The sequence below is a fragment of the Peromyscus leucopus genome, chromosome 2 (assembly GCF_004664715.2).
Source record: "Peromyscus leucopus breed LL Stock chromosome 2, UCI_PerLeu_2.1, whole genome shotgun sequence".
In the NCBI taxonomy this organism is placed as follows: domain Eukaryota; kingdom Metazoa; phylum Chordata; class Mammalia; order Rodentia; family Cricetidae; genus Peromyscus; species Peromyscus leucopus.
Window position 1 is genome coordinate 122,449,105 of NC_051064.1, and position 19,913 is coordinate 122,469,017.

General features: G+C 55.0%; 1 protein-coding gene across 1 annotated transcript in view; it reads right to left on the reverse strand.

The window, feature by feature from the left end:
• Positions 1 to 19,913, reverse strand: part of Kcnq4 (potassium voltage-gated channel subfamily Q member 4) — a 50,874-nt gene that overhangs the window by 30,030 nt on the left and 931 nt on the right.

Below are 19,913 nucleotides of genomic sequence, written 5' to 3' on the forward strand. Positions count from 1 at the left end.
CCGAGGAGGGAAGGAGCCCAGAGGTACAGAGAGCAGCGGCGCTCTAGTTCACGAATCCCAGATGCACATCTGGCTGCAAGGACTCTGTAACATCCCCTTTTCTTACAGCCCGCCACCTCCTAGGTCAGTCTTTCTTCCTTTCTTTCTTTTTTTTTTTTTTTTTGTTTTGTTTTGTTTTGTTTTGTTTTTCGAGACAGGGTTTCTCTGTGTAGCTTTATGCCTTTCCTGGAACTCACTCTGTAGCCCAGGCTGGCCTTGAACTCACAGAGATATCCCAGAGATCTCCCAAGTGCTGGGATTAAAGGTGTGCACTACCACTGCCCGGCTAGGCCAGTCTTTCTTAAGCTAGCTCCTCTGGAGCACAGGGCATGGGAAATGGTGGTTTCTGGACAAGGCGCTTGAGTGCCGTGCTTGGAATGTTGTTATTTCCTAGGGATTTGTGGGTCTCCAGCTTGGTCCTCAGTGTGGCAATCGTGAGAGAGGAGCCTGATGGGAGGTTGTTAGACCCTTGAGAGTGGGACCTCAGAGGCATTAGCAGAGTTCTCCTTGAACTCCAGGCTTCCTGTCCTTCCTTCCTGATCACCCAATCTCATTCACTCCCAAGACTGTGATATTATCATCCATGAGGCCTTCACTAGACCTGAGCCAATGCTGCTGGCACTCCCTTGAACTTCCAGCATTCTGAGCTAAAAACAGCTCTTTCCTATGTGAAACACCTAGCTTTGAGTATTTTGTTATAGTAACACAAAATGGGGTAATAATTTAATGAATCGCCTCCTCTTTTCTCAGCTGGACCAGCCACCAAACTTCCGCTTGTTCTCTCTGCTTCTATCTGCGGTACCAGCCAGACCACCTTCGGCAGCAGGTAAAGGAGCCGCACAACATGGAACAAGGAGGAAACGGGGGCTGTCTGAGGCTAGCAAGGCAGCCCCGGCTTCTCTAACAGCTAGCTGCTAAGGCCTTTTAGGCGAAGAGGAACTGAGGGCTGGAACACAAGATGCCCAAATCTGAGGAAAGTATGCAAGGTGGCCAGTAGAAAGTCCCCGTTGGCACCATCAAATAGTTCCGTGTGTATTCCGTGGCCCAGCTTGCTTTGACTCAAGCTGTGTTTGACACAAGGTTTTACTTGCACGAAGATCGAAGACCTCTGCTGTTTTGTTTTTGTTTTTTTAACGTGAATCCATTGACCTTTGACTCAGGCTCAAGTGCAGGTCCTGTCCACCAAGCCACCTTATTCCGGACCCGGCTGGCACCCTGACTCAAGCCTTTCCATTAGCATGCTCTGCTCCCCCACCATAGCACACGGGGCTTTGCTCGCGCTCCTCACCATCTTCGCGTGTGTGTGCCTCTAACCTGGCTGGTTAGGTGGACGACACCTCATACTCCCGTGATTCCCCCACTCCCATCTCCTTGTGGCCTTCCATGGTGGAGTGAAAACCTCTGTTGAATCAGCTGCCACCACAGCCCCAGAGGTCCATCCTTTTTATCAACTCAAGTCAGACTCAAATAGATGCTGGGTGAGTTCCCTGAGAAAAGAAAGGCGTGCCCCTCCTCTCCAGCACACTGGCCCCTCCTGACTCCACACCTCAACACCCCCTGAAGCTGGAGGAATTGTGGGGAAATGACACAGCCCAGATCCACAAAGTATTCATTCATTCATTCACTCTCATTCATTTTTTTTCATTCATTCATTCAGTAACCATTTACTATTTATTCAGAGATCATTTACTAAAGACTCTTCATGAGCCAAGCACAGTCACACAAGCCCTGCCTTTAGCAAGCTTACGTTTTTGGTAGGAGATAATAAACTTGTAAAGGTTCAAGTCGTCAGATGATGGTGGAGAAAAAATTAAGGGATAAAAAAGGACACAGAGCCCCAGTGTGGGAATGAGGAAGCTATTGTACAGAGAGTGGGGCGGGAGAGTAGCCTTGGGAAGGTGGCGTTTGAGCACACTGGAGGAAGTAGGGAGCCATGCAGGCATCTGAGCAGAGGGTAAAGCCAATGGAAAAGGCCCGAGCCTGCAGGGCGTGTGCCAGGCCATCAGGGAAGGAGGGAGAAGCAAGGGATGGTGGGAGGTGGAAGCAGATATCAGTCTCTGGGTAGCTGAAGATGTGGTTCCTCACACCCAGGAGACACAGGAGTGTGAGCAGGAGCAGCATGGCCCAGGGAACTGGGGACGCACTGAGAGAAGCAGCGAAACATTGGCCCCACCTGGGCTGGGAGGCTAATGGTACAATCCCAGCAGGAGCCTCCCGTGATGTGATTAGATCTGGGCTAAATTTTGGCACTGAAGATCCCTTAGAAAGCTACCAATCCTCTCATTTCTAGATGGGGAAACTGAGTCCCAGAAGGAGGTCTGCCTACCTGTGCTCCTACAGTAGATCAGACACAGTACTGGGCCTGGGACTGAATTTCCCAGCCCTGAGGGTAACTGTGTGTGTGTGTGTGTGTGTGTGTGTGTGTGTGTGTCAGTCAGCAGAGGCAAGACTCAGCACTTGCCCCACCCCCACCCACCCTTCCAAAAACCAAGGGGCCAGGATGGTTCCGTCCTGGCCCTTCCTGCAGCACGTGACCCAGGTGACACTCCGTTTGAGGGCTTCCCAGTTCCCTAGCTACTTGAGTCTAACAGGGGTCAGGGTCACCTCTAAGGAAGCTTCTATTCTCCGAGTCAGCAGGTCTGTGCTGAGGGGAGGGGGGATCTTAGTCCCAGCCACTTAGTTCTCAGTACTCCCAAAGCTGAGAGTGCATTGGCAAGAGCTGACAGGGTGGAACAGGAGCTTTGGGGAGGGCAGGGCCCCCTGGGGAGCTCAGGTGCCAAGACAGAGCCCAGCCTGGTAGTTCTGCAGACTCAGCCTTTGAGGACCCCACCCAGACCGAAGTTTGTGGGTATGAATAAGCAAAGCAGCATGCAAACTCATAGGCCACACCCGGGGCAGCTGAGTGCCCCCCCTAGGAACCCCAAGGCCGAAACCAGCCTGAAGGAAGCTAGTAAGCCCTGTGAGCTCAGGCTGAGAGCAGGGTGTGGGGGTTGGGGGTTGGGGTGGGCTGTTCCATAGCTGAGGTGGGAGGAGGGTTGGGACAGTCTTAAGGTGGAGGGTATCTGCAGACACTGTCTCGGTTTCTTCAGCTTCTTGGTAAGGGAGGACCACCCAGCCTACTATTCCAGCAGACCAGAGTCCTCTAAAAGGCAAGAGCCTGCTTGGTGGCTCTGAGAAGTGTCAGGATTGAGGGCACCAGAGGGCATAGGCAGCGCCGGGAACCTAGGTAACTCGGCTAACCCATCAGCCAAGGGTCAGCACTCCTCTGCAGGAGGGAAGGTATCAAGGGCCTTGTTTGTGGCTGGTCCAGCTGGCTACTCTGGCTTCCCGGACAGGAAGTGAGGCTCTGTCAGCTTCTAAAGCTGCCTGTTTCTTGTTCTCTAGGAAGTCAGTGAGTGCTCCGGGGTCACCCAAGAAGAGGGTGTTTTACATTTTATTTGCTTGCCGGGGCCGTCAGAACTCTCCCGTTACTGAATAATGCCATCAAGAAGGAGTGGGGTAGACCAAAGCTGAACTTCCTTAGCCACAGGGCTGTGCAAATTAAGGAGGAAGGGGACAACTGTTGGTCTCTGGTGCCGATGCGCTGTCCTCTGCTGATAGACCATGCCAGTATCACCGCCACAACAAGCTTGAATTCAGCTCTGCGTTGGCTGATGGGCCTAAAGCACGTGATCTGTCCCTCTCTAGGACTCAGTTTCTCTCTCTGTCCAGCGGGATCAATGATCCCAGATGTTGCAGCCTGGAGGTAGGGGTCTCCTGGGATGAAGCCTGAGCAAGGTTCAGGTTCATCTGGGGACACAGGAGGCTGACACTAGGCGGGGCTCCTCGGGAGAGGAAGATGTGCTTGGGGAAGGTCCTGGGGACCCCTCCCCGGCTCGGCCTTTGGCCCAGGAGAGCTTTCTGCCACGGGGAACTCTACCTGCTCTAGGGTGCGAGCCACCGGACCCCAGATCTTGGCCAGGGCGAGACATCGTGGAAGGGGCGGGGTCCTTGGTGGGCGGGGCTTGTGGGGGCGGGGCTTTGCCACTGCGAGCTCCAGGCGCGCTGCGGCTCCGGTTACCTCCCCGCCGCCTCCCCGCCCGGCCGGCTTATTTTCCGTTTCCAAATTAACAATTGAAAACGCGGCGGCCTGAAAGGCGAGCAGCGGGCCAAGCGGAAAGTGTGAAGGTGCTGCCGCGTTACCGAGGCCGGGGGGCGGTGAGAGAGCATTCGACACCCCGACCCGCCACCAAATGCCCACCCATGAAGGCCAGAGGGCAGCGACCCAGCGGAGTCTTGGCCTGATGCAGCCCTCCCGGTGCGGCTCTGGCCAGGGTCGCAGCACCCAGTGCTCAGGCTCGGGACAATGCCAACCCCTGCGAGGACGAAGGGGGGAAAGGGAAGAGCGCGCTAGGGCTAGGTTTCCACTCACAGGCTGAGTGCCCAGCCCGAGCAGCAGGTGCCAGGCAGCACCTCATAGCACCGTCCTTAAAGGCTCCTAGTGTCAGGGAGTTTCACGTGTGACCTCAAGCAAGTCATTTCACCTTGCCAAGACTCGATTTCCTCATCTGGAAAATGGAGAGAAGAGAAGCAGTGTGTGCGGAACAGATAAAGGAGGCTGGCTCACAGAGAAACCTCTAGGTAGCAACTATTACCTGTGTTGACAATGATGTGGTAGTACTAATTCCTAGGTACCCCTCTTCTCCTCACCATAACTAAGGGTGCTGACCAAGGTCTCAGGGCCTCCTTAGAGAGCCAGAGGCCAGGAAGGTCCTGGTAAGGGGCTCAAAGACTGGCTGAATGAGAAGGCCTGGGCTCCTCCTACAGAAAGGAGTGGCGCTGGGCCTGCATCATGGGCATCTCCTTGATGCTCAGTGTATGAGCGGTAATAGAGAGACTTCCTGTTCCCTGGCGCCTAGGCATGGGCGATGAACACTCTAGAGAGTTTTTGGTCCTCTTTTCCCTGTAGTGCAAGCTCTGTGAATGCAAAAACTTCATCTTGCTCGCTGTCTCTCTCCAACACCTAGAACAAGCTTGGTGGGATGGAGGTTCCCGGTGAATAATTATTGAGTGAGTGATCGAATCAATGAATGAATGCGCAGGCCCAGTGAGCCTGGGAAAGCCTCTTGTACAACTACAGCCCCTGTCAAGGGAGCAGGGAGGGAGGGTGAGTTCCCTCCCACCCAGAAACCCAGGGCAAGGGGCATGACAGGAGGAGAGACAGATAGGGAGATAGAGAAGAGAGATGGCATTCTCAGGAGGCAGAGCTAAGATTGCCTGTCTCCTGGCTCCCCACTACCCACTAGGACTCAGTCTGTTCCCTCCAGCTGGTTCTTCCCAACCTCCCAGGAGTCAGACGGCCCCTCATCCAGTCGGTTTGGAACCCAGTGTGAGTGTTCCTGTCCCATGTCAGTCCCTCAGCCCTGATCTGCTCCCCACACTTCCACCTCGGCGACCTCGACGCTCTCTGCCATCCTTAGAAACCCCTCTCCACTCCCAAGCATCCCTGTTCTACTTTGGGAAAAAGTACCCCTCGAGACCCTTGGGATTTCAAGCCTGCCTCGGCTGGGCACCCTCAGGACCCTCCGTTACCCTCTGTCTTCTCTGCCTGGTCTGCACTGTGTCAGCCGCTCCCCTGTCCCACCCCACTGACACTGATTTTCTAAAGCAGCCCAGTTCTGTTCTTTCATGTCCACCAGGCTGGTCCAAGGGGATGCCAAGGGCTTCAACCTTGGTGACTTGGGATTTGGCCAGCCTTGTGGAGCCTGAGGGTTCTGAGGAAAGTTGCCTTGGAGTTGTTGCGGAGAGGTCTGGGTAGAGGGAGAGCCGACGTGATGGGAGCATACCTCTGATGCTGGCAGGGCGGAGAAAGAGTTCAAATGGAGAGAGACCCACATATGGCAAGTCTAAATATTTGCAAGTTTAAATCAAGTTAACAAGCTGTTAAATAAAACGCGTTCTGTTCTTCCTGGCATGTCTGCCTTCATAATGATCTGGACGACCAAGTTTGAATTTCAGTTCCGGGATTCTTTTGAGTCCTGTGCTGGAATACGGCAGGGTCGGGCAGCCCATGGTGTAGCCCCATTTTCTTCTCCCACTGAGCCTATCTATCTCATCAGGCTCTGCCTGGACTCACTAGGAATCAGCAGACCCTCATCTCCCCCCAGAACCCCCCCCCCCAACACCGCCAGATTATCTGGGAGAGAAGCACATGCAGGTTACAAGTCCCCATGCAGGGCTACATAGGCAGAATGGACAGGATACTAGGCCTTTACCCTGGAGTTCACCCAAACCAGCCCCACTCTGATCTGATGTGTGTGTGTGTGTGTGTGTGTGTGTGTGTGTGTGTGTGTACCATTCAGGATCCTATCAGAGAACCGGGTCTACCACTTCAAACAGGCTGAACAGCGCTACTCTAGCCCCTGGCCTGTTGAAGGCAGGAGGAAGTAAGGGCTGGGCCACCACAGCAAGGCAACCACAGGCAAGCACAAACTCACCACACAATCCCAGCCCTCCTGCCTCCCAGGCAGACTTTTCTGATTGGTAAGACCCAAGACCCTCCCAAACGCCAGGCCGCCCTCAGCAGTGTCTGTGAGGCGTGAGTGAGCTTGCACCTGGGACCTTGACTCGGACTTCAACTCTGGTTGCCCAGCTCAGAGATAGATTGAAGAGCCAGGACCAGGCTCCAGAGAAGGAAGGGAGCCCTGGTATAAATAACAGTGGGGGGTCGGGATGTTTGGGCCCATCTCCCAGGCGACGGCTGTGTTTACTGCCCAGCGAGGGGGCGGGGGCGGGCAACCCACACATTTGCCTCCCTGACTTGTAGCCAAATTTCTCCAGGAAGGGGTGGCCCAGGATTAGCCCCAAACACTCCAACTTTACACCCCACCTGATGGATCATCTGCCTGACAGAGGCCCTAAACCTCCCTGCCATTTCTGGCCTCCTCTAGCCCCAAATGCTGCAGGCTGTATTTCTACCCACCCCAAGTGCTCCAGCCTCCCCCCACCAAGACCTACTCTGCTCAGAGATTGAAAGGGTGGGGATCATGAGAAGGGCAGGGAGGGCCTTGAGCAGAACCCTGGGTGTGCGCCAGCATCTAGCTGGGGCCACTGGGTATAGAGCAGAGACAAACCTCTCCCACGGCCCTGGCCAAGACACAGGGAGGGCTGTAGCCCCCAGATTAGGAGAGTGCAAATCCCTTTCCCCAGCCCACACTTCATCCCATGCCTGTCATGTGAGAGCATTAGATGGCCAAACCCGTCCTGGGGAGGGCTGGCAGGTGCCCTCTTGATCATGCACTGGCAGCCACACAGACCAAGGCAAAGACCATTGATGCAGCAGGCCAGTGGGAAGGTCTTTCCCCATGAGCAGCAGCTGCACCAGGCCTGGGCTGGGGTTGATGAGTGAGTTCCAGTCAGCAGGTCAGCCCAGTCTAACACAAACACACACACACACACACACACACACATTCTCACAGAGCTCTGCTCAGCTGTCTGGTGGGTCTTGCCTGGGACAACAGCTAACTTGGGCAGTGTATCCATCCTAGCATACTTAGACACCTGGGCTAAGTCTTAGCTGAGCCACTTTGCATAAGTCACTCTATTTAAAAAAAAAAAATTGTGTGCATGTGTGAGCAGATAGACTGTGTGTGTGTGTGTGTGTGTGTGTGTGTGTGTGCAGATGCACTCACACATATATGTGCTTATGTGTGAAGGTCAGCCTCAGAGTCACACCCAGCTCTCTGCTCAGGGACCCCCCTGCCCTTCTCATGCTCCCCACCCTTGCAGACTTTGAGGAGAAGTAGGTCTTGGGAAGGGAAATGTTGGAATACTTGGGACGGACAGAGGTGCAGTCTGCAGCATTTGGGGTGAGGGTGAGGGCAGGTCTAGAGCGGCTAGAGCCTAAGGAGCCACCCACCTAATTTTTTTAGACAAGATCTCTCTCACTGGGGTCTAGGGCCTGCTGACTGGGCAAGGCCTATGGACTAGCCTCAGGCTTCTGCTCTCCAACACTGGGGTTACAATTTGTACCATTACACACGTGTATGAGGATCAAACTTGAATCTTCATGCTTGGGTGGTACTCACTTTACTGACCAGTCTATCATCTGAGACAGACAGACAGACAGGCACACACACACACACACACACACACACACACACACACACACACACACACATTCATTTTTGAAGTCTTAAACACAGGACCCTGTGCATGCTAGGCAAATGTTCTACCGTTGAGTTACATTCCTAAACTCCTTTCCCAGCCTTAGGATGAAATGGTGTAGGAACATTCCTTCCCGAAGATACCACCATGAGAATTTCTGTCGTCAGGATTCAGGGAGATTAGTTGAACACACAATAATTAAAGCCCACAATAGGCTAGGTGCTGACCACAAAGCGCTCTGTGGGTCCACGTGGGACAGGGACCTCCTTTCGAACACAACGGGAAGCTCGGAGGGTGGGGAGGCTTTGGAGGAAGGCTGTCGTCGCCCTGGCTTACCACTGCCAGGGATAACTGAAACTCACGCTGAGCCTCAGTTCTGGTCTGAGCTCATCTGCTGAGTTCAGTTTAGCCTTTGTCCAGTTTGGAGCCCTGGTTTCTTGAGTAGCAGAATGGCAGAGTGGGGTACTGTAGGGGGGTAGACACTGCCCTGTTAAGTTATAGGGCCGGAGGAGGAAGAGGGGCTAGGCCCTGACTCTTCCTCCAGACTATGCCACACTTGTCTCAGTCAATCCTTGCATGTGCTCACGGGACTGTTCAAGACCACTCCTCTGGGGATACCCACAGACTCAATCCTAAACCCTCTGGCTCTTTCCAAGCAGTCTTTGGACCTGCTCTCACTCTTCCTGCTTCAAGCACAGCCCCAGCTCTGCAGCCTCTCCCAGGGCAGGGTTTGCATACATGCCTGGAGCTTTCCCTACAGGCAAAGTTCCCAGGGCTGCAGGCCAGGCTGGGACAGCCAGGCCCAAGACAGAGTTATTGGCAGCTGTGGAAGCGTGCTCTGGGATATGGGTCCTGGGGCGAGCAGAGGAAGAACAGGCCAATGGGGATGGCATCCTGGGGCCCCTTTCGGAGTCCTCCCACCACTGGGGTCCTGGTCAGTCCCAGAAAGGCATTTCTAACAGAATCCTGCCTGTCACACCTACACCCACACTCAGCCTCTTCCATCCTCTTCCCCAGGGAGCTGCTGCCCAGCCAGGACTGTCCCCACCAAACCAGGCACAGTTTAAGTCCCAGCCTCTTCTCTGGACACCATGCTAAGTTCCCTGTGTTGTGATGTTCTGCTGTCTTGGGCGAAAGCCACGCTGGTCTCACCTCTGGCCCCTGGCCTGTATCAGACCCTCTGCCCGGCTCCTGTCATCATCGGACTTTTCTGTTGCAGTGTGAGCTGCCTCCTCCAGGAGGGCTTCCCTGCCAAGGCTTGGTTTGGGGCGACACTGGACCACTCTATGCTGGGATCCCACAGGATCTGCAGCACCTAGGGACAGTGGCACTTATCACCCAGTGCAGAGGCCCATCCATGTCCCTCAGGAAATAGGGTGTGGGTCCCGATTCACTGCTCTATCCTCAGCTCATAGCTTAGGGACCATCTCCCAGAAACTGCCAGTGGCTCCTTCTCAATGAGAGCAGGGGAACAAAGGGGAAAGAACGAGTCCCCTGCAGAGGCGGGTGGGAGCAGGATCTTGACCTTGATGGCTGAAGTGCTATTTAGGACAGTCTCCTGGAGAAACAGGTACTGTGAGGATGAGGAAGGTTCACGAGGCCACAGCCTCCAAAGCTGGACCTCAGGGTTTGGGTCCTGGCCCTGCTAACGTCTTTGGGCCTCAGCCCTCATCTGGAAAACGGGCCCACTGGCAGGGCTCGAATCACAGGGCTGTCGAGAGGCAAGTTCTCAGAGCAACATCTGTCTGGCCTTCGGTAAGCACTCAATAAACACTCGCTATTATTATCTTTACTGTTACTGAGAGCTGGGGCAGGGGGAGGAGCCCCAGGAAGGGAGGTGCTGCTGGTTGCCGCCCAGCAGGCGTGGATCTCTTGCCTTCCCACTGCAAGCCTGACCTGCTGCAGCCATGCACAGGGTTCCTGCCCAGACACAGCACAGGGTTCCTGCACACTTAGACTCCCTGGACACTCTGTCCGGCGTGAACCTAGGACATTCTCATCTTCCAGACACTCACCCCTTCCTGCCACTTCCTCTTGTCGTGATGAGGGCTTGTCCTTAATCCACAAGCTGCAGCTTCCCTTTCTAAACAATGGGCACAGTGACATGGCTACCTTATGGGGATCTTGGTGGGGATTCATGAAGGACTATGTGGAAACCAGTTAACACAATTCCTGTTACGCATCAGGCAAAGACCTTGTTACTAAATATGGGCCCTGAGGACCTCAGCCTGGTGCATCTCTGAGCTGTGGTCCAGGGCTCCCCAAGAAAGGAACTGCCAGCATGGCTGACCTGTTCTTACAGGGCCAATCTGTTCCTCCATGGCAGTTTCTCAAGGCTCAGACTAGAGTCAGCAAGAGATGGATGAGGGCTTCAAGGCTCTAGGGAAGTGGAGCCTGTGATGGGAAGACAAAAAAGAGAAAACCAGCCAGGAAGTGGTGGCACACGCCTTTAATCCCAGCACTCGGGAGGCAGAGGCCGGTGGGTCTAGCCTGGTCTACAAAGTGAGTTCCAGGACAGCTAGGGCTACACAGAGAAACTCTGTCTGGAAAAACCAAAAATAGATAGATAGATAGATAGATAGATAGATAGATAGATAGATAGATAAATGTAAAAATAAAGAAAAAAAAGAAAGTCATCATATCGCTCTGTTTTTCAGAACACTCCAATAATTCACCAGACTTCAATCAGCAGACCGCCCTGATGGGTGGGCAGGAGACTACAGTCCTGGGGTGGAAGAGGCTAGTACTTCGGTAAAGTTGGACCTGGTTGCTGTTACACAGGATGCAGAGGCAGAAGCCAATCACAGCCTGGAAACTGCTGGTCCAGTGTTTAAGGCCCAGCCCCTCAGACCATCTTGGGAAACAGTCGGGGGTGGGAGAGGGGGGAGTGCCTGAGGGCAGGACCTGGGCCTCCTCTCTCCCCTAATCTGCCAGGTGTCTTCCAGCTCTTCTGGCCTCCATTGCCCGAGAGCCAGGACAGGGCCCCAACTCTTGAGGATTTCATGTTTTGGTCAAATTTCCAAAAACACTTTAGGGACTGTGTAAGCCTGTCAACTTTTTATTTTGCCCAGTAAGGACAGTTTTTAAAATCCCCACCCTATCACCTCACAGAAGAAAGCACATAACCTCAGACTACGGCAGTCTTTGAAATGGGCTGCGTTTAGCTTAATGAAAAAAATCACCACGCTGTCCTTATTGTGCTCAGTTTTTCTCTTGGCCACTGAAAACCACCCTGGGGCCTGCCTATACATCTGAGAACTGCTTGGTGCTTGAAGGGTCACGTAGATGGGTTCGAATTCTGGCTCTGCCCACAGACAAGCTGCATGACTTGGTGTGCCTCCACGTCCTGTCAGCAGAATGGGGATAACAGCCGGGCTGGCCACAGGGACTGGAAGTCTTGTGGCTGCAGAGCAGTGGTGCCCTTCCCCCATCTGCCCTGCCTACAGCTCCCGAGGACCAAAGGGTAGGGGCCCCTTCATGGCTCAGTGACCAAGGGCCCTGCAGAACCTGTGGCAAAGGGACCCAGAAAGCCTGCCTCAAAACCTTCATCCTAGCTATTCCTGTCTGTCGGAGCCCTGCCCTCAGGATAACGGCAGGAGCGAGCTTCTAGCGTTTGGAGGGCCAAGAGGTCCGTCCTCCACTTCTCTCTAGTGGGCAAAACCCCTCTCCTCTTTAAAACCTGGCCGTCATCCTTCTCTCATGCATGGGCAGTAACTCATTCCCAAGTGTGAGCCACACCCTGGGCTCACCCCTCCCTACCCAGGTCTGACAGCCCATGGAGGAAGAACCAAGGAAGAATGCATGGGGCCGGAAGTTAAACTCTGGGGACACTTGTAGGGTCTCCAGTAGAGCCGAAGTAGAGCGGGCAGAGAGTGTTTCCAAGAAGAGATGATGTTCAAACTGGGCTTTGAAGGATGAATAGGCGTCAGCAACACAGCAGTGGGTGTGAGAGGGGGGTAAGTGACCAGCCCAAGGAAAAGCACATGGAGCACTTAACAGCGCATTGTGGGTCACTTCCAAGAGAAGGCACAAAGGGTGTCTCTGGGGAGAACCTCCTGGGGTTTGGAGGTGTGAGAGCCACTGGATCCAGGAAGGAAGACCGTTTTTGAGGTGTTCACAGTCTGGGTACTATCTGGGAGTTAAGGGCTAAAACCCTGAAGGCGAAACTGTCCTCAAAAAAGTAACATGTCGCGGATTCTGAACCCACCATGAAACGGGGAGGAAAGGGCCCAGGACAGAAGTCCAGAGTTCAAGGACAGGAAGAGGGGGCAGAGGGAAGAGGCATGAGCCATCCCTGCCCCTCCCCGCCTCAAGGAGTGGGGGCGGGGGGGCGGGAATGGATACCAGTGGCAGAGTGCTTGCCTAGCAGCACAAGGGTTCTGAGTTCGATCTCCTGCATCCTGGGTGGACAGGAAGTGGATAACAGGGGCCCCTAAACTCAGACGGCTAAGCACATGGTTCCAGGAATCTTGTCCTGGGTTCAAATGCTGCGTCTACCACTTGCTAGCCATTCTAGCCCCCCTACAAAAAAACAGTGCCAGATGTGGTGATCCCAGCACTTAAGACAAGGAAGGAGGAGGAGCTAGAGAGTAGGGTCAGCCTAGGCCAGTTACAAAGACCCTGTATGTACTTGCGCACGCGCGCGCGCGCACACACACACACACACACACACACACACACACACACACACCAAAAATAAGAGTGCCTGAAGGAGCTGCTGATGTGTTCACTCAGCCTCCCTCCATTCCTAGCTTAGGCGCCCTCCCTCCTCTTTCTGCTGGACCAAGGGTCCCCCTTTCCTCCCCATCCCACCTCTCCTGCTCAGCGGCCTCCAAACAGGCTGGCAGAAGAGATGAGCGAATGTGTACTCAGGGACTGCTCCATTCCCCGGGGATATATGGCACACACCATGATGATATCTGTGGAGCTGTATCCTGGGCCATCGGGTCCTGTCTCCTGACTCCGTTTCCTCATCTGTGAAATGAAGCTATCTATCTATGTGTCTGCCCACGGTTCGGGGCCTCTGGAGCGCTGAGGTCTCTGCTCTGATACTCTGTAGCAAGGAGACATTACACAGCTCTGCATGCCCTGCCCGCCCCACCAAAGGAGGATGCTCCCTGGGGCTCCAGACTGCACCCGGGTGGGGGCTGTCCCTCCGGCAGAGGGTGGCGGTTGGGCCCAGATGGGCCAGAGGAGCAGCACCTGGGGTTTGCTGACAAAGCCATTCTTTCATGTCCTTCTTCTCTCCCCACCCCCCTCCCCAACTCCCAGAAGCAGCCAAGCCCAGCAGAAAGTAAACCCAAAGGCAGAGACCTGGACACTCCAGGGAGGAGCTGCAAGGGAGGAAGGGTGAGAGCAGTAGAGACCCCCCCTCCGTTACTCCAGAGCCTTCCGGTCCTGATCTTATTTCCTTTCCAATATTGGGCTCACAGGAAGCAGGTGTCTACCCTCTGTCCTCCATGCTGTGGAGGGGTGCTGTCCCTTTGCCTGACGAGGAGGATTAGAATAAATCACATTCGGCGCTGCTAGACAGGGTTTCCCACATTTTGGAAAGTGTATCCCACAGAACCTCATCTGGCAGTCCTCCTTGTTATCTGACTTCTCTCCCTTTGGTTTCTGTGAGAACCAAGTTCTATCATCTCCAGCAAGCTTGCTCCTGTACCACAAGCTGGACCAGAGGTCTGAGGAGTCAGAGGATTTCCCTCCAGCCCCCAGGCCAGAGACCCCAGACCACCATCCGTTCCCGGTTCTCCACAGAAGAGAGAAGAATAACTGTGCTCTCTGCTCTCTTTGCCTGCCTCCCTCAGGCACAGCCCACGGATTCTTAGCCCAATGAGTCTGTTGCCTGGGGCTGCCCCCCCACCCCTGCCACCCCCTCCCCCCGCTCTTCACCCCCAGGTGCCAAGCTCCAGGGCACACAGATCCTGCCTTGGGGACAGAGTTGCCCAGTCTGCCCGGAGTCTTGGGGGGTTCCATAGGTCAGACTACACCTTCTTCCCATCCCCACAGAGCCTCCAGGGGATTGGCAACCTCCTGGGTACCCCTCTAAATGTCTCCCTGTCTTCTGAGGGGCCCCAGCAGAAGATATTATGAGATACCCCTCTCACATCCCAGCTCCTAAGTCAGCAGCCCCTCTCCATGAGCACAGCTCTGTGTCTGCAATCCTGACTAAGTGGGTCCTCTTTCCTGCTAGGCCCATCTGGCAGAAGAGGACACGAGGCTGAGGATTAGAGGGGGATGGGGATGGGCATCCCATGATGGGTCCCTGGGTTTGTTCCAGAGACCACTGCTACTGGGTACCTCTCTGACGGTGTCAGTTAGCTGGGGGCGGGGAGGGAGGGATATGAACCATGACACCCAAACCTTGACTGCACAATGGCACTTTGGGGCAGAGACAACACACACACACACACACACACACACACACACACACACACACACACACAGAGAGAGAGAGAGAGAGAGAGACAGAGACAGAGACAGAGAGACAGAGACAGACAGACAGACAGACAGACAGAACCCCAGGCCCCAGGAGGCTTAGAGACCAGTGTTCCTAAAGACAAGCAGCTTCTCCATAGCCCACCCCACCCCCTATCTGCTCCCTGCAGGCGAGGCTCTGGTTCCCCAAGCCTGGCAAAGCACTGGGCTGGCTGATGTCATTCATGACACAAAGGAAGAAACAAATCCATAAGCAGGCCAGAGACTCAGGCTAGTGACTCCAGTCACTAGCTGGGTGACGTCCCCTACTCAGTGTGAAGTGAGGATGACTGTCCCCTGACACAGTGCTGTGAGGCCTGAATGATGTAAGGAAGAAGCTGGGAGGGAGAGGCACTGACTCCACCTGAGTCAGGAGAACATGAGCCTAGGATTTTGAGGCTAGCCTGGGCTACATAAGGAGATTCATCCTAGAAAAGAAAAAAAAAAAAAAAAAAGGCTCAAATGGGCCTGGAGGGTGCTCCACAGAAAGCCACAAAGACATAGTCTCAGGCTCCCAGCAGACACACGAGTGACAAAGGCAATACCGCCCATACAACATCCTCAGTACACACACACTCCTGCTGAGCCCAGGACCTCGGTCAGACCTCCCATCGGAGGCACAGAGTGACGACAGTCAGAACATCATACACACAAGGACGACGGCGACGGTGACGGCGGACTCATGCCTGGTGCGGCACTGGCTGCTGTCCCTCTTCAGCCCTGGCCACCCAGGAGGCGGCTGTGATCCCCACTGTTCAGACTGGAGGGCCCGAGGCGGCTCAGAGACTAAGCAACTTTCAGAACAGCTAAGGGCAGCGGCAGAAACAAAGCCCATCTGCCAGACTGAGCCCACACTCCCATGTCCCCGTGGGGCTAGCTCTGGGGACATGAAAAGCCCCCCATTTCCCTCCAACCCTCCATCTCCACAGCAGGGCTGTCCAGGTCTAGCACTGGGGAGAACCGGAATGGGGAAAGTTTCCCACAGGCTCCTTTGGGGGCAGGGCCCCAGAGCCTTCTCCTCCTGCTCCCGGACCACTTCAGTAACTCTGATAGCTCAGAGAACTTTAAATTAATCACCCACTCAAAGTGCTGCCACCAGCCAAAGAATAATTGTCTCCTCAAGCGCGCCTGGCTCCAACATTGTGTGGCCATGGGCTTCTTCAGCAGCGGGGCTTGCGATCCCATCCAGCAGGGCCTCGTCAATGGGAAGAAGAAATGTGCTAGGAACTAACCCAGAGGAAGAACTCCAGAAGGCGTGGGGAGCAGCAGGTGCCAGGGAAAGCGAAAGGGAGAAGCCATTCAAGATGGTCACTCTCCCACTCCTCACAGAGGAAAAACAGAAGCACTGAAGTGCCACGGACCACACACTCCAAGTCAGTCACTAGTCACAGAGCGAAGGTGTTGGAGCATCAGGTTTCTGCAGGGCTGTCTGGGAGGCTAAGTGTGACCTTGGATGGGAGTGTGTCCCGTTCTATGCCTGGGTATTCACAGCCACACGCTGCAGGGTTGGGCAAAGGGGGCACTACGGGAGGAGCCCAAGTCGGCCCCGCTGAGTCACGTGGTCCCCAGGCTGACCAGGGGGTAATCTGAAGCCCTAGGAGAGGAAAGGCAGAAACTGCATGAAGGGAGTCACCCCTGGTCTGTCCCGGTCCGGATGTCCGTCTCTGAAGCCAGTGTGAAGGTGGGGCATTAGTTCCTTCTGGATGAGGCTGCATGGGCATCTGTGCCGTCTGTGGGCTGTGGTGATGAGCTTGACTGCCCTGGGAGCAGCTGAGACCTTTCTACCTGAGTCTGTAAAACCTTATCACTGCCCCCTGGCTGCAGCTGCACAGGGTGCTAGGGACACAAAGCGCTGCTCTGGAGGGGTCTGGGGCCTGATCCAGCCCAGGTCAAAGGATGACAGTTCTGGGGTGAGGTTGCTCCTTGTGAATGACATGGCCTTTCCTGGGTTTCACGTTCCTCATCTGTCAACTGGGGAGAATCACAGGGCCCACCTCACCAGGCTGGGAAGGGTGTGCATCTACACAAAGTCAGAAATCTCAGTTCCAACTCCAAGGGCCCCATCAGGTGGCCCCAGAGAGCAGAGGGAATGGTTCTGGACAGGGACCGTGGACTTAAAAAAGTCTGGCCCTCCGCATCTGCTACCGATTTGCCACGTGATCTTGGTCTTCAGAGCCGTGGTTTTCTCAGAGGCGGAATGGGGCAGTCAGAATGTGAGAACTGACCTGGCCTGGGTGTCCTGTGTGGGGATGACATCCAGCCCAGGCCATGTTGTGTCTCACGGGCTTGGGGTAGGAGGTTGGGCTGGGGGACTCCCGGGTTAGGAGTGAACAGGCCCCAGAAGCTGTGGCCACCTCCTCCCCTCCCCATTCCCACAGTTTCTGACCCCAGGGACAAGGCTGAGGGAGGATGTTTACAGAGCCTTAAACCTTCACTTAGAGAAGTTTGCTGGGGGCTGGGAGCAAGGACTGTTGAGTGGTGAGAATGTCCCAGTGGCCGGTTGGGGGAAGGGGCACTCGCTCTGTCATAGACCCTCCCAGGTCTGGGACTCCAAAGGTGCTAGTGTGATCTGAGAGGGTACCACAAGGAGTGAGTCTGCCCCTAGGGACTCAGCAATGAGGACAGGGCCTGGGGAGGGTGGGGATACAGACCAGTGGCCGGGGCACGGGGTTAAAGGGCAAAGTGGCAGATCCAAGGGCCTCAAGACAGAAAGACCCGAGAAGGGTCCAGTGACCCTTCTTCATTCTGGTCTACACAAGGAGAAAACAGGACAGGCAATGTTCATTCCCTGGGGCACAGTTGAGGACAAGAGAAGCCGACTTTATGCCTAGATGCCAGGGGGGGTGCTGGTCCTGGTGGGCTAGCTAGCTGGTGTGAGGGAGGCGTCTCAGCCCCCTCCTTCCCAAGTCCTCTCTCAGAGGCTCTTCTGTGGGAACCCACCCCATGCTGGCCCGGGTCTCTGACAACAGGCCCTAACCGATGCTATGCGTGGAAACACACACACACACACACACACACACACACACACACACACACACACTCAACTTGGAGAGTGTGCAAGTTAAGCTAGAAGTGCAACTACAAGCAATTCTTGACAAGGACACACAAGACCCTACAGTTAGAGGCTGAGAAACGCCATGTCTGGAACCCTTAGAGACAGGAGACGCTTCTGTGTAGGCTCCTTCCCCGACCCACACCACTACCACCCACTCCTCCCGCTCAGACAGCCCCTAGCTGTTCGCCTGGCTCTTTCCCACCATTAGCCCACCCATGAAGACAAACTGGGGGGGTCTCTACTCGCTCTGATGACCTACATATTTAAGGCTCCGAGAGACTCTAAAGCTAACAGTGTCACTCAGCACTCAACAGGCTCCTGGCATCTCAGTCTCCCTGACCTCCAAGGTCCACGGCCAGTTCTCTGAGATCCCTAAACATCCAGACACTGTCACACCATGTTTCTTCCCCTAGAGCTCCAAGGAATGCCTTCACACTGAGCTCCTAGAGACAAGTGCTCAGGACATAGGTGCCTCTAGCCAGGGCATTCCTGGCATTCGGAAAGGGCCGGATGTGGGGCAAAGGTGTTGTCAGATTTAGCTCCTGGGAGGAAGGGGAGGCCCCTCCAAAGGAGCCATGGTAGTGGCTGGTCTGGGTTAGGTTGCCCTCATCTCCAATGACTGTCCCGGGGAATAAGAGGCCAGGCCTGCAGGCTGAGGAACCCAGCTTGGAGCCAACTGACGTCTCTGCCCAGCTCTGCCTTGGAAAAGTCACCTCCAGGAAGGAAACTGTGGAAGGCACAGCTGTGTCCTGTGTCTTAGCCTCCACGGGCACATGAGGGGCCCGCCATGCAACTCCTTTACACACACACACACACACACACACACACACACACACACAGTGCTTCTTTTTTCTTCTTCTTTTGATGGTGGCGCCCAGGGCTCTATCAGCAAGCTCTACCTTGAGTCTGGTGCATTCACTTTCAATGGGCACCGGAGCCCTAGGCCACCAGCACTGATCTGTACCGCTCCACTGTCCTCTACATCCGACAGATGTTCATCCAGGTCTTATTGGGACGCACTGAGATGTGGGCTGCTCCTGGTCACTGACCTGGACCCAAAGCCTGACCTTACATCCTGCAGAATCGTAATCTGAGGGGGGGGGTGTCTCTGCACGAGTCATGGTTGCCACCTCCACATACTTATGATCGACAGAAAGTTCCTTCTCTGTTCTTCTTTGAGCCACCTTCCCCCCCCCCTCAGGTTCTGTGGCCCCTATTCCCGTGGGGCAGAGACAGGTGAGCATACACCAGCGAAGCAAGCAGAAAGACAGGTGAGAAGAGCCAGGTAGAAAGGTGGACAGGCAGGTGGACAGGTAGATAGACAGATGACAGACACACAGACATCACAATAAATAACTGGACAGGCCCACATACCATGGAAATAGACCAACAGAAAGGCTGTGGGACAGACAGGTGGATAGATGAACAGACAGGCTATCACACACACACCACACCACACACACACACACACACACACACACACGGAAACTCAAGTCTAGCAGAGGGACAGACAGAGTGTAAAGTGACCAGCAGGTGGACAACGTGGGCCGCCCAGGAGACCCTAAGACTGGCAGTATGCTTAAGAGCAGCCCTCCCGGGCACTCCTAAGCATCCCAGAACCAGGCCCAGCCCATTAACCGATATGGCCTGGGCCTCTCATGTTCCTGGCTGGGCCAGGCCGTCCCCCAAGACCGCCTTCTGAGCTGCCAAAATTCACTCTTTACATCCAAGAGGGGTCAGTGTTTTGAAAGTTGTAGGAGCCTGCTGAGGGAAGGAGGGGCCCCACAGCGTCATTGTTTCCAAACATACCCCTCTCTTCTTTCTTTTTCCCCATGCCCAGAGCCAGGCCTAGTACAGCGGCCAGCAAGGAAGGAGAGCCGGGCCCAGCCTGCAGGGCAAGGCAGGACAAGACGGGGCAGGGCAGCCAGGGCAGCCTGCTGCCTCCGCTGCTTCGAAGTTGAGGGTGCAGGGAAAGGCTAATGAAGACACAGATAAAGTTGGAAACAGCACACAGGCCTGTCAGGGCCATAGGGACCCTAGACACCTACAATCAGAGGCCAGCCCTGAGCTGGGGACAGCCTGTTTCTGAAGAGGGAAATCTCCAAGGGGACGAGGTGGGAGCACAACACTGAATCTGAGAGGAGATGGCAGGAAACCGTGGGGGCCAGGGTCTTCTGTGTCTGGGACACAGTGCGGG